Source organism: Phyllobates terribilis, unplaced genomic scaffold, assembly GCF_046119375.1.
Source record: "Phyllobates terribilis strain yellow unplaced genomic scaffold, ASM4611937v1 Scaffold_11__3_contigs__length_659146591, whole genome shotgun sequence".
NCBI classification, from domain to species: Eukaryota; Metazoa; Chordata; class Amphibia; order Anura; family Dendrobatidae; genus Phyllobates; species Phyllobates terribilis.
Window position 1 is genome coordinate 116,558,816 of NW_027362771.1, and position 8,193 is coordinate 116,567,008.

General features: G+C 41.2%; 1 protein-coding gene across 1 annotated transcript in view; it reads left to right on the plus strand.

The window, feature by feature from the left end:
- HCFC2 (host cell factor C2) overlaps positions 1–7,993 on the plus strand; it is a 60,623-nt gene extending 52,630 nt beyond the window's left edge. The window contains exon 17 of the transcript XR_012251190.1: positions 843–7,993. The gene's annotated coding sequence lies outside the window, so the exon portion shown is untranslated. The remainder of the gene's footprint in view (positions 1–842) is intronic.
- Positions 7,994–8,193: the final 200 nt, after the last annotated feature.

Below are 8,193 nucleotides of genomic sequence, written 5' to 3' on the forward strand. Positions count from 1 at the left end.
GATGCCTGTACCACCATTGCCACTTTTCAATGACACCCCCTCCTCCTTGCCTAAGTAGATAGTTGTTTGGAAGCATGGAGAACGTCTATACATTACAAATTCCATCATTCTAGGAAGTTCTTAAGCTTTCTGCCATAGTTTTATGTATCAATTACTCAGTATTTTCAAGATCTGTCAGTGAATGGAACATTTCTTGTTGCCGTCCAGAGTCTCGTGTGGTACAAGTCAAGGGCATGTTGGGCATTTTCACATCTGATGCTTTTTCCTGTCTAATGGCTGGTTAATCCTGCAATTTTTCCAAAACTAAGGAAATGGAATTTAAATCAACATATGTAAACTTCCAGACAAATAGTCACGCCAAGCCTGAAATATGCTGCTCCTTAGCTGGAAAATGTCTCTGCTTTCTAATGAGTCTGCTGCTATGTTAACCAGCAGGATCAGGATGGATATTCAGCCGATGAATGGTAACAAGAATGTTTTCACTCACTGACGGCAAGCAGAAATCTTCAAAAGTGAAGTAAATCTTACAAAAATATATTAAAAGGGAATCCCAATGAATGAGATGACATTCTGAGCACACGTGCGATGCTTGGAAGCACATTTACAAGACTGAATATTGCTGGAGCAATGATGGGCCACTTTTTGTTTTTTTTGGTGCAATAATAATGCAGGATTTTGGAATTATATGGTATTTGACATATACTGATAAGGATTTGCATATATTATTCGTAAGCTAGTTAATGCTTAGGCAGACAATGTTTAGCCTACGCTTGTATAGGATGCATGTACAGTTTCTATTGGATAAAGGGGAACCACTACTTTGATTCTCTTTTTGACTTTAGGTTAAAGGGGTTGTTCAGCTGCTGCTACTCTCTCTCTGCCTCCGGATGCAGAACTGACACCTGGAAGAAGAGAGCTGCTGCTGCTCTCTCACTGCCTCCGCATGCAGAACTGACATCTGGAAGAACAGAGCTGCTACTGCTCTCTCCCTGCCTCCGGATGCAGAACTGACACCTGGAAGAAGAGAGCTGCTGCTGCTCTCTCCCTGCCTCCGGATGCAGAACTGACACCTGGAAGAAGAGAGCTGCTGCTGCTCTCTCCCTGCCTCCGGATGCAGAACTGACACCTGGAAGAAGAGAGCTGCTGCTGCTCTCTCACTGCCTCCGCATGCAGAACTGACATCTGGAAGAACAGAGCTGCTACTGCTCTCTCCCTGCCTCCGGATGCAGAACTGACACCTGGAAGAAGAGAGCTGCTGCTGCTCTCTCCCTGCCTCCGGATGCAGAACTGACACCTGGAAGAAGAGAGCTGCTGCTGCTCTCTCACTGCCTCCGGATGCAGAACTGACACCTGGAAGAAGAGAGCTGCTGCTGCTCTCGCTGTCTCCAGATGTGAGTTACATATGAAGGAAGTGAGTGAAGCAGCTGTGAATTGGGTGCGGGGCTCACGCTGCATAACAACTTCACATGAGCCATGGGAGACCAGGCGGTGATGTCGCAGGAACAGCGCTAGCACTGGAGATGAGTATAGGTTGTTATTTTGATGAGTATAGGTTGTTCAGATAATGGACATCTCCCTTAAATCACATTTTGACTTTCTGTGCATAGTATTGACTTCATGTCACAATTCACTTTCTAGAGGTAACTGGCCGCTATATAGATGTGCTGCTGCCAGCCTTAACTGGCAAGGACCCCATAGGCCAAACTCTTACCAATTAAATATTCTTGGCCTGACTCATCATTGCATTTGCGCCATTTTTAGTCTAGTTTTTCATTTGCGCTATATTCTAGTTTTCATTTGTGCCTTTGTGTTCTCTTGTTTTGTTTTATAATCGTGGTGGCAGAATTTGGGGTTTCTAGATGTTTTCGACTGATTCATTAACTGGGATTTTATAAAAATTCATGAACCATGTGTGCCATTTTGAAAAATTTGCTGGCAAAAATGTTAACTAATACCATTAGACAACAAAAGAAAGTGATGTAAAGATAAAGCGCCAGCCAAATGATGAATCGGGCCCTATATCTTTTAGTTACAGAAGTGTTGGTTTTTTTTTTTTGTTTTTTTATAGCATATTGTGCTATGTTCAAAATTTAATGCATCGTAGGGTTATAATGACATCAATGCAGGTCACGTTCTGCTGAAGGCAGCTGATTGCTTATTGATTGCAATAGATGAGAAAGAAGTGATGATTTAGGAATGTATAAGTATATGATCTTTATAATTATAGCCCAAACCTGTCAGCCATACTGGCCACCACATAGGAATGATACAAAGGGGAATCGGTGGTGGTCATGATTGCTGTAAAATTTTGTCTGCCAAGGTTTTGGAGAACTTGCTCGTGTATACATTTTTCTGTTAGATCACACTAAACATAGGATTAAATTATTCTGAATTAAAAATTCACTATTTCACATCTCAAAATGACCTCACTGGGAGGTAGATCTTACCCTGTGCCATAATTCTACAGCACAGATGGATGCCTGCACCACCTGGTGCGGGTGCCAGCTGTGACATACAGCTAACACCCAACTGTAATGATCAGGATCTCAATACCAACCGATTAAACCCTAGATGTTGTATAGATACTGTAGCACCTGTGGGGTTTTACAGTGGGAGGGATCTTTCTCTGTAAGCCCACGTGCTCCATATTCTCCATCTCTGGGGTTGCCATGCCAGCTGGGAGGCCTAACAAAGAACGTTGGGCATACCATCTATTTAAGGTCCAGGTCAGTAATCTGCGAATCTCTGTACCTCCAGAATGCTGGGCTAATCAGAAGAAGAGTTGGGAATGCCAGGAAGTAGGGAGATTTGCGGATCTCCCGTACAGTGGTCACATACTACTGACCTGGTTAGTCCTGCGAATTGATTCTCCCATCTTTTCTGACCGACATAATATATTGCAATATTTCTGCATTGCACTGTTTTAGAAGTGATGATTACATGTTTGAGTGCCATAGTGAGAATTAAAAAATTTTTTCTTCATTTTTTTTTTTTTTTTTTTTCTTTATGGAAAAAAAATAAAACAGGATTGCTACTTTCATAGCAATTAAAGCTATAAGATCATGATCTTTATTGCACGCAAGCGAACGGTTAAAAAAAAAGAATAAAAACAAATACTTAATACAACAAGTCTGGCATTGTTTTTATGCTCCTCCCAAAAGATGAATAAAACGTCATCAAACGATTGTACATGCCCCAAATCATACCAATGAAAACGTCAACTAGCTCTGCCAAATACAAGCATCTGTAAAGTTAACAGAAAAATAAAAATGTTTTGGTTTTTTTTTTTTTTTTTTTAAGCAATGATAAATTAATAACCCTCCACAAAACTGTGAGTTTAGTAAAGTGAAGTTATCATTCCATTTTAGCACCAGGGAGCACCTTAATTGGCATTTCATATAAACATTGTTATATTTTGTGTGCTCTAACAGAAAAATGTCATATTTGATGGCAATAATTTTTATATCTCTTGTCCCCAAGCGCTATTAATCTGCAAATCTGGGATTAATCTACAGGTTAATAGCGTTCCAAAGCTGTGAGGCTCTGGTCAGCGCTCAGCACACAGCGAGTTGTGGCTTTTAGCATGTCCTGACACATTGACTGACAGTCACCTCTGCATTGATGCGCTGCTGCACCGCTGTCAGTCAGTGCTTATAGCCGCCGCTCACTGTACCCTGAGCGGTTACTGAAGCTGCGCCGGCATGCCTGTATGACTGAAAGCCGGAGGCTGCCGGGAAGAATAAGGTTAATTTCCTTTCGTTAGTCAGGATTTCTGTACGCCGGCCACACAGCTTTGGAATGCTATTAACCTGCAGATTGACCCCAGATCTGCAGGTTAATAGCGTCTAGAGACATAGAAGGGTCCCTTTAAGAATAAGAGTTCTCATCTTCATGGGTGCTCATTCTCAAGCTGAACTGTGATCAGTATGGGCAGTTTTCATCTGTCAGGTCAATTCTGTTCATAGGTATGGCCAGCTTATAGAAACCTGCATCGCCGTACGGGTGGTGGGCTGGGAATATTGGAAACCTTTTTCATGTTCATTAAAAACACCTGTATGTGTGACTCTGAACCTTTGAAAAAGAAGGAAAAAAAAACGTAGGGTTGTTTACATTGTTGGGAGATATACTACAGAAATCTGCCGTAAATGGCTGTGACTTTCACAAGTCCTTGTTACTAGTCACTTACATACTACATTTTCTCCTGTCAGGTGGTGGGCCATATTAGTCAGTTCATGATGTTAGGGTTCGCTCACACGAGGCGTATAACTCGGAAGAGTGTTATCGGATAGCACTCAGCCAATGTTATTCTATGGGGCAGTGGAGACTTGCAATTTTTTTTCGGCATGAGAATGCAATCGTAGCATGCTGCAAGTGGCTCTGGAATTTGCATCACCCGCACCCATACAAGTCTATGGGTGCATGAAAAACATCTCGACTGCACTCTGATGTCATCCCAGTGCAGTCTGACATCCGCAGACAGAGACAATGGAGAAATTTAAGTTCTCTGTCTTCTCCGCTCTTGTGCGGAGTTTGAGCCGAGTGTCATTAGCATAATCTGCCCGATTCTCTGGCATGAGAGAATATATGCCCATGTGACCCCGGCCTTAGAGGGGTTATCCTACACTTGCAGCGCTGGGCACTTCTGTCTATCTAGTCTTTGCTTAGACTTGATCAGCATGAGATAGGTGAAATCACAGTGACTGCTGTCGTCACATGCCATACTACTCAAACCACGGCTCCCATCACTGGGGCTATGTAGCTGCCGACCAGACATAGTGCCATCACTGACCCTGCGCCATGTATACCAACTCAACCATGGAGCAAATAATCTGCTTCATAACACAGGACACCACCAGAAGTCTTGTGAAGTCAGAGCACAAGGGGGATCAACCCCATATTGGGCAGGTGGTTTCATATACATGTGTATGTTTATAGATTATACACATATAGTATAATGTGCGTGTGTGTATATGAGCTTATTTTATTGATGTGCCTATATTCAAAACAAAGGGATTATTTTTTTTGTATTCTGCATACATTGTGAAATGTATCTTTGCACTATTGTATCCGTGCCACAAGCAGCCACTACAGGGGGGGTGTTGGTAAGACCTCAAGCCCAGGGTTTGGGTGAGATGTTGCCATTTGGGGCATTGGCACTATCATTTTTAAAACATTATTTGATGAAGTCCACAGCCTTTCGAATGCGTGACTCCTGGGCTGTATTCCAGTCTGTGGAGTTGGCACTGAACACTCTATGGTAAATCTTAGCTGCAATAAGAATAGTTCAATACAGTTTATACAGTTTTAAGAAATATTTTATATAAATGTATAGAGGACAAACCCAATATTTACATTGGCTAATGAAAGTTTTATTTTTGCTTCTTAATATGTATAACGTGTATAGTAATGGACTTGTTTTCCTGAAATGGGAGACCGGGCAAAAGAAAATACTATGGCTGGTATTCAAGTTACTAGTCCTGTACCTGTCCTGAGAAATAGGCAGATAGGATTAGAGTAAGGCCACGGCCCCCCCATCAGTATTTGGTCAGTATTCGGTCAGTATTTTTTCAGGAGTGGGAGCCAAAACCTGGTGAGGAACAATCAGAGAAAAGGTATAATAGAAACACGTCACCAATTCTGTATTTATCACCCACTCCTGGTTTTGGCTCCCACTCCTGAGAAAAAATACTGACCGAGACTGAATACTGATAGTGGGGCCGTGGCCTAAGGATCTGATCCAATGTTGCCAGTGTCCCATGCTACCAAGTTGTACTCTTGTTGCTGGTGTGACATTAAAGTGGCTTAGCGTTGCCAGTACTGTCGCTGCCTGCCTTGTACTGACTCCGTATCAGATTGTGAATTGTGTGGTGCAAGCCTTTCTCGTGCCTCTAAGTATCCGCTTGTAATGCTGCCTTTTCTCTAGTTATAAATGCAAGTGTAATGTAAAATGGTTATGAGCCTTACCCACCAATGTTTACAGCTCGCTCCAGCTCATTGTTCCTGTCTCCTCCATTAGATTCAGGCTGGCTTTGCACTAATATCATTATTGACCTCATGCATGTGGCTTTATGTTGCAGCACTTTACCGAATAGTTGTCTGACATCCATCCATATGCAATGAATAAAAGCCGTCGCTCTGTTCAGTAGAAATAGTGTCATCATGACCGCCGGGTGCGAGCCCACTGTGCAAATATGAGAGGGTAATGGGCACAGAGTTGTATGAAGAGGGAAACTCTGCTTCTGCAAAGCATGCATATTGCAGTATTGGCATGCAGAATATTGAGGAATAAAATGGAAAAACCTATTTCCCACAGTGCTGCTTATACATTGTAAAAGTTCTTGTCGTTTCTTAATGTAACCGTATAGTGAGTTATTAGTAAATATGATATATATTTTGTGCTGTCATGGATTTTGTACACAGATTATATTCATGTTAAAAATGCATTTATATATATATCTCAAGAGAGTTGTGCTTCACTCATATGATGTTGAATGGGACTTAGTTGCTTAGAACATGGCTATCACTGTGTACAGTGATAGCCATGCTGTGTTCAGCTTAGACTTGCGTGCCACAATCTAAATATCCTTAGTTGATATATGAACTACAGGCTTTGGTATTCATGGGGGAGAAGGCAATTTGGATCCCCCCTAATCCTTAGAATGGGGGTTCCCTTTTCCTGACACAGAAGTAAGTGTAAACCCACGCTGTTAAATATTGGAAGTATTTTTTTTTCAGCTTCTTGGCACATCATTGTGACATATCAAAAGTGACTGCTATGATTCCCTATGTAATAGCAGCATGGTATAGCATATTTATATGCTGCTCATAGATGAAAGATCCCTAGAAAGGCTTCAGGGGTCCTAGAGCATGAATTTCCCCAAATTTTCACTACGATCAGGCACTCTATACCAGGACTCCACTCAGTTCAGAAATCATTGATGCTTCCAAAATAGTGAAGGATCTGGGATTTCACAGGATCTGTTCCTTTTTCTCTATAACCCTACAGTGTCTTAGCTTGTGGACCCAGTTGAAACCCCCCCCCCCCCAATGTTTTTTCCTGAAGCAGTTCACTAATGTTTCATACAATAGATAAAAGTTAATTAATCTTTGGTAGGGTTATCTAAATTTGTTAACAGTGGTTACAGCACTATAGTGAACGCTACGTCCCCTACATAGTTTACCATGCACAGCTTCTTAGGTTTAGTAGGAGCTGTGCCTGGTATAGTGAGCGCTACGTCCCCTACATAGTTTACCATGCACAGCTTCTTAGGTTTAGTAGGAGCTGTGCCTGGTATAGTGAGCGCTACGTCCCCTACATAGTTTACCATGCACAGCTTCTTAGGTTTAGTAGGAGCTGTGCCTGGTATAGTGAGTGCTATGTCCCCTTCATAGTTTCCCATGCACAGCTTCTTAGGTTTAGTAGGTGCTGGTGCCTCGTATAACAATTTTATTATATCACTGTCACATTCAAGTCAGCGGGCCTGAGCTGTGCACCAGGCACATCGCTATTGTCCCCTAAAACAGCAGGCTCAGTGAAACCGCAAGCTACACTCCCACCTATCTGCTATAGATGACCAGGAATAGTAAAGTCCTATGCTCAATAGAAGTGAGTTGACTATGCCTGCACTAGAGTCCAGGAATCTTAACAAAAATTCTAATAAATCTGGGTATTTGCATGGTGTACTCTAAGACAATCACTGCTTTTTCTGTATATTGCCTTATCTGCATGCTTTAATATACAAGGAATATATAGTTTGCTTTTGCTCTGTGGCACTTTTGTTTTTATAAATTATGATTCGTTTTGCCAAACTGAATATTTTATTAATTTTTTTATCCATTTGTTGTCATTTGTTAATTTTGACCAAAATCTGCTTTGCCTGTATTTAAAATGTATTTGTTCTTCGCCTGTTTACAATAAATTGAACTTTTTTGCTTGAACTTTGAAACTTCATGTTATAAATTAATGAAATAAACTTACATTTATATTGTTTAAGACTGTCATTATTGACTTTATTATTTAAGAAATTTATCATTGGGGAGCTCCTCAGTGGGTGGCAGATAATTCTTGATTTAGCAATAGCTTGTGTGTTTTGTTTTTTTTTTTTGTAATGAGATCCATATTTTCAATTTCTGTTGCCCATAATAGTTTTAGATTTACAATAGCCATAGTGTACTGAAAGACTAAAAATTATT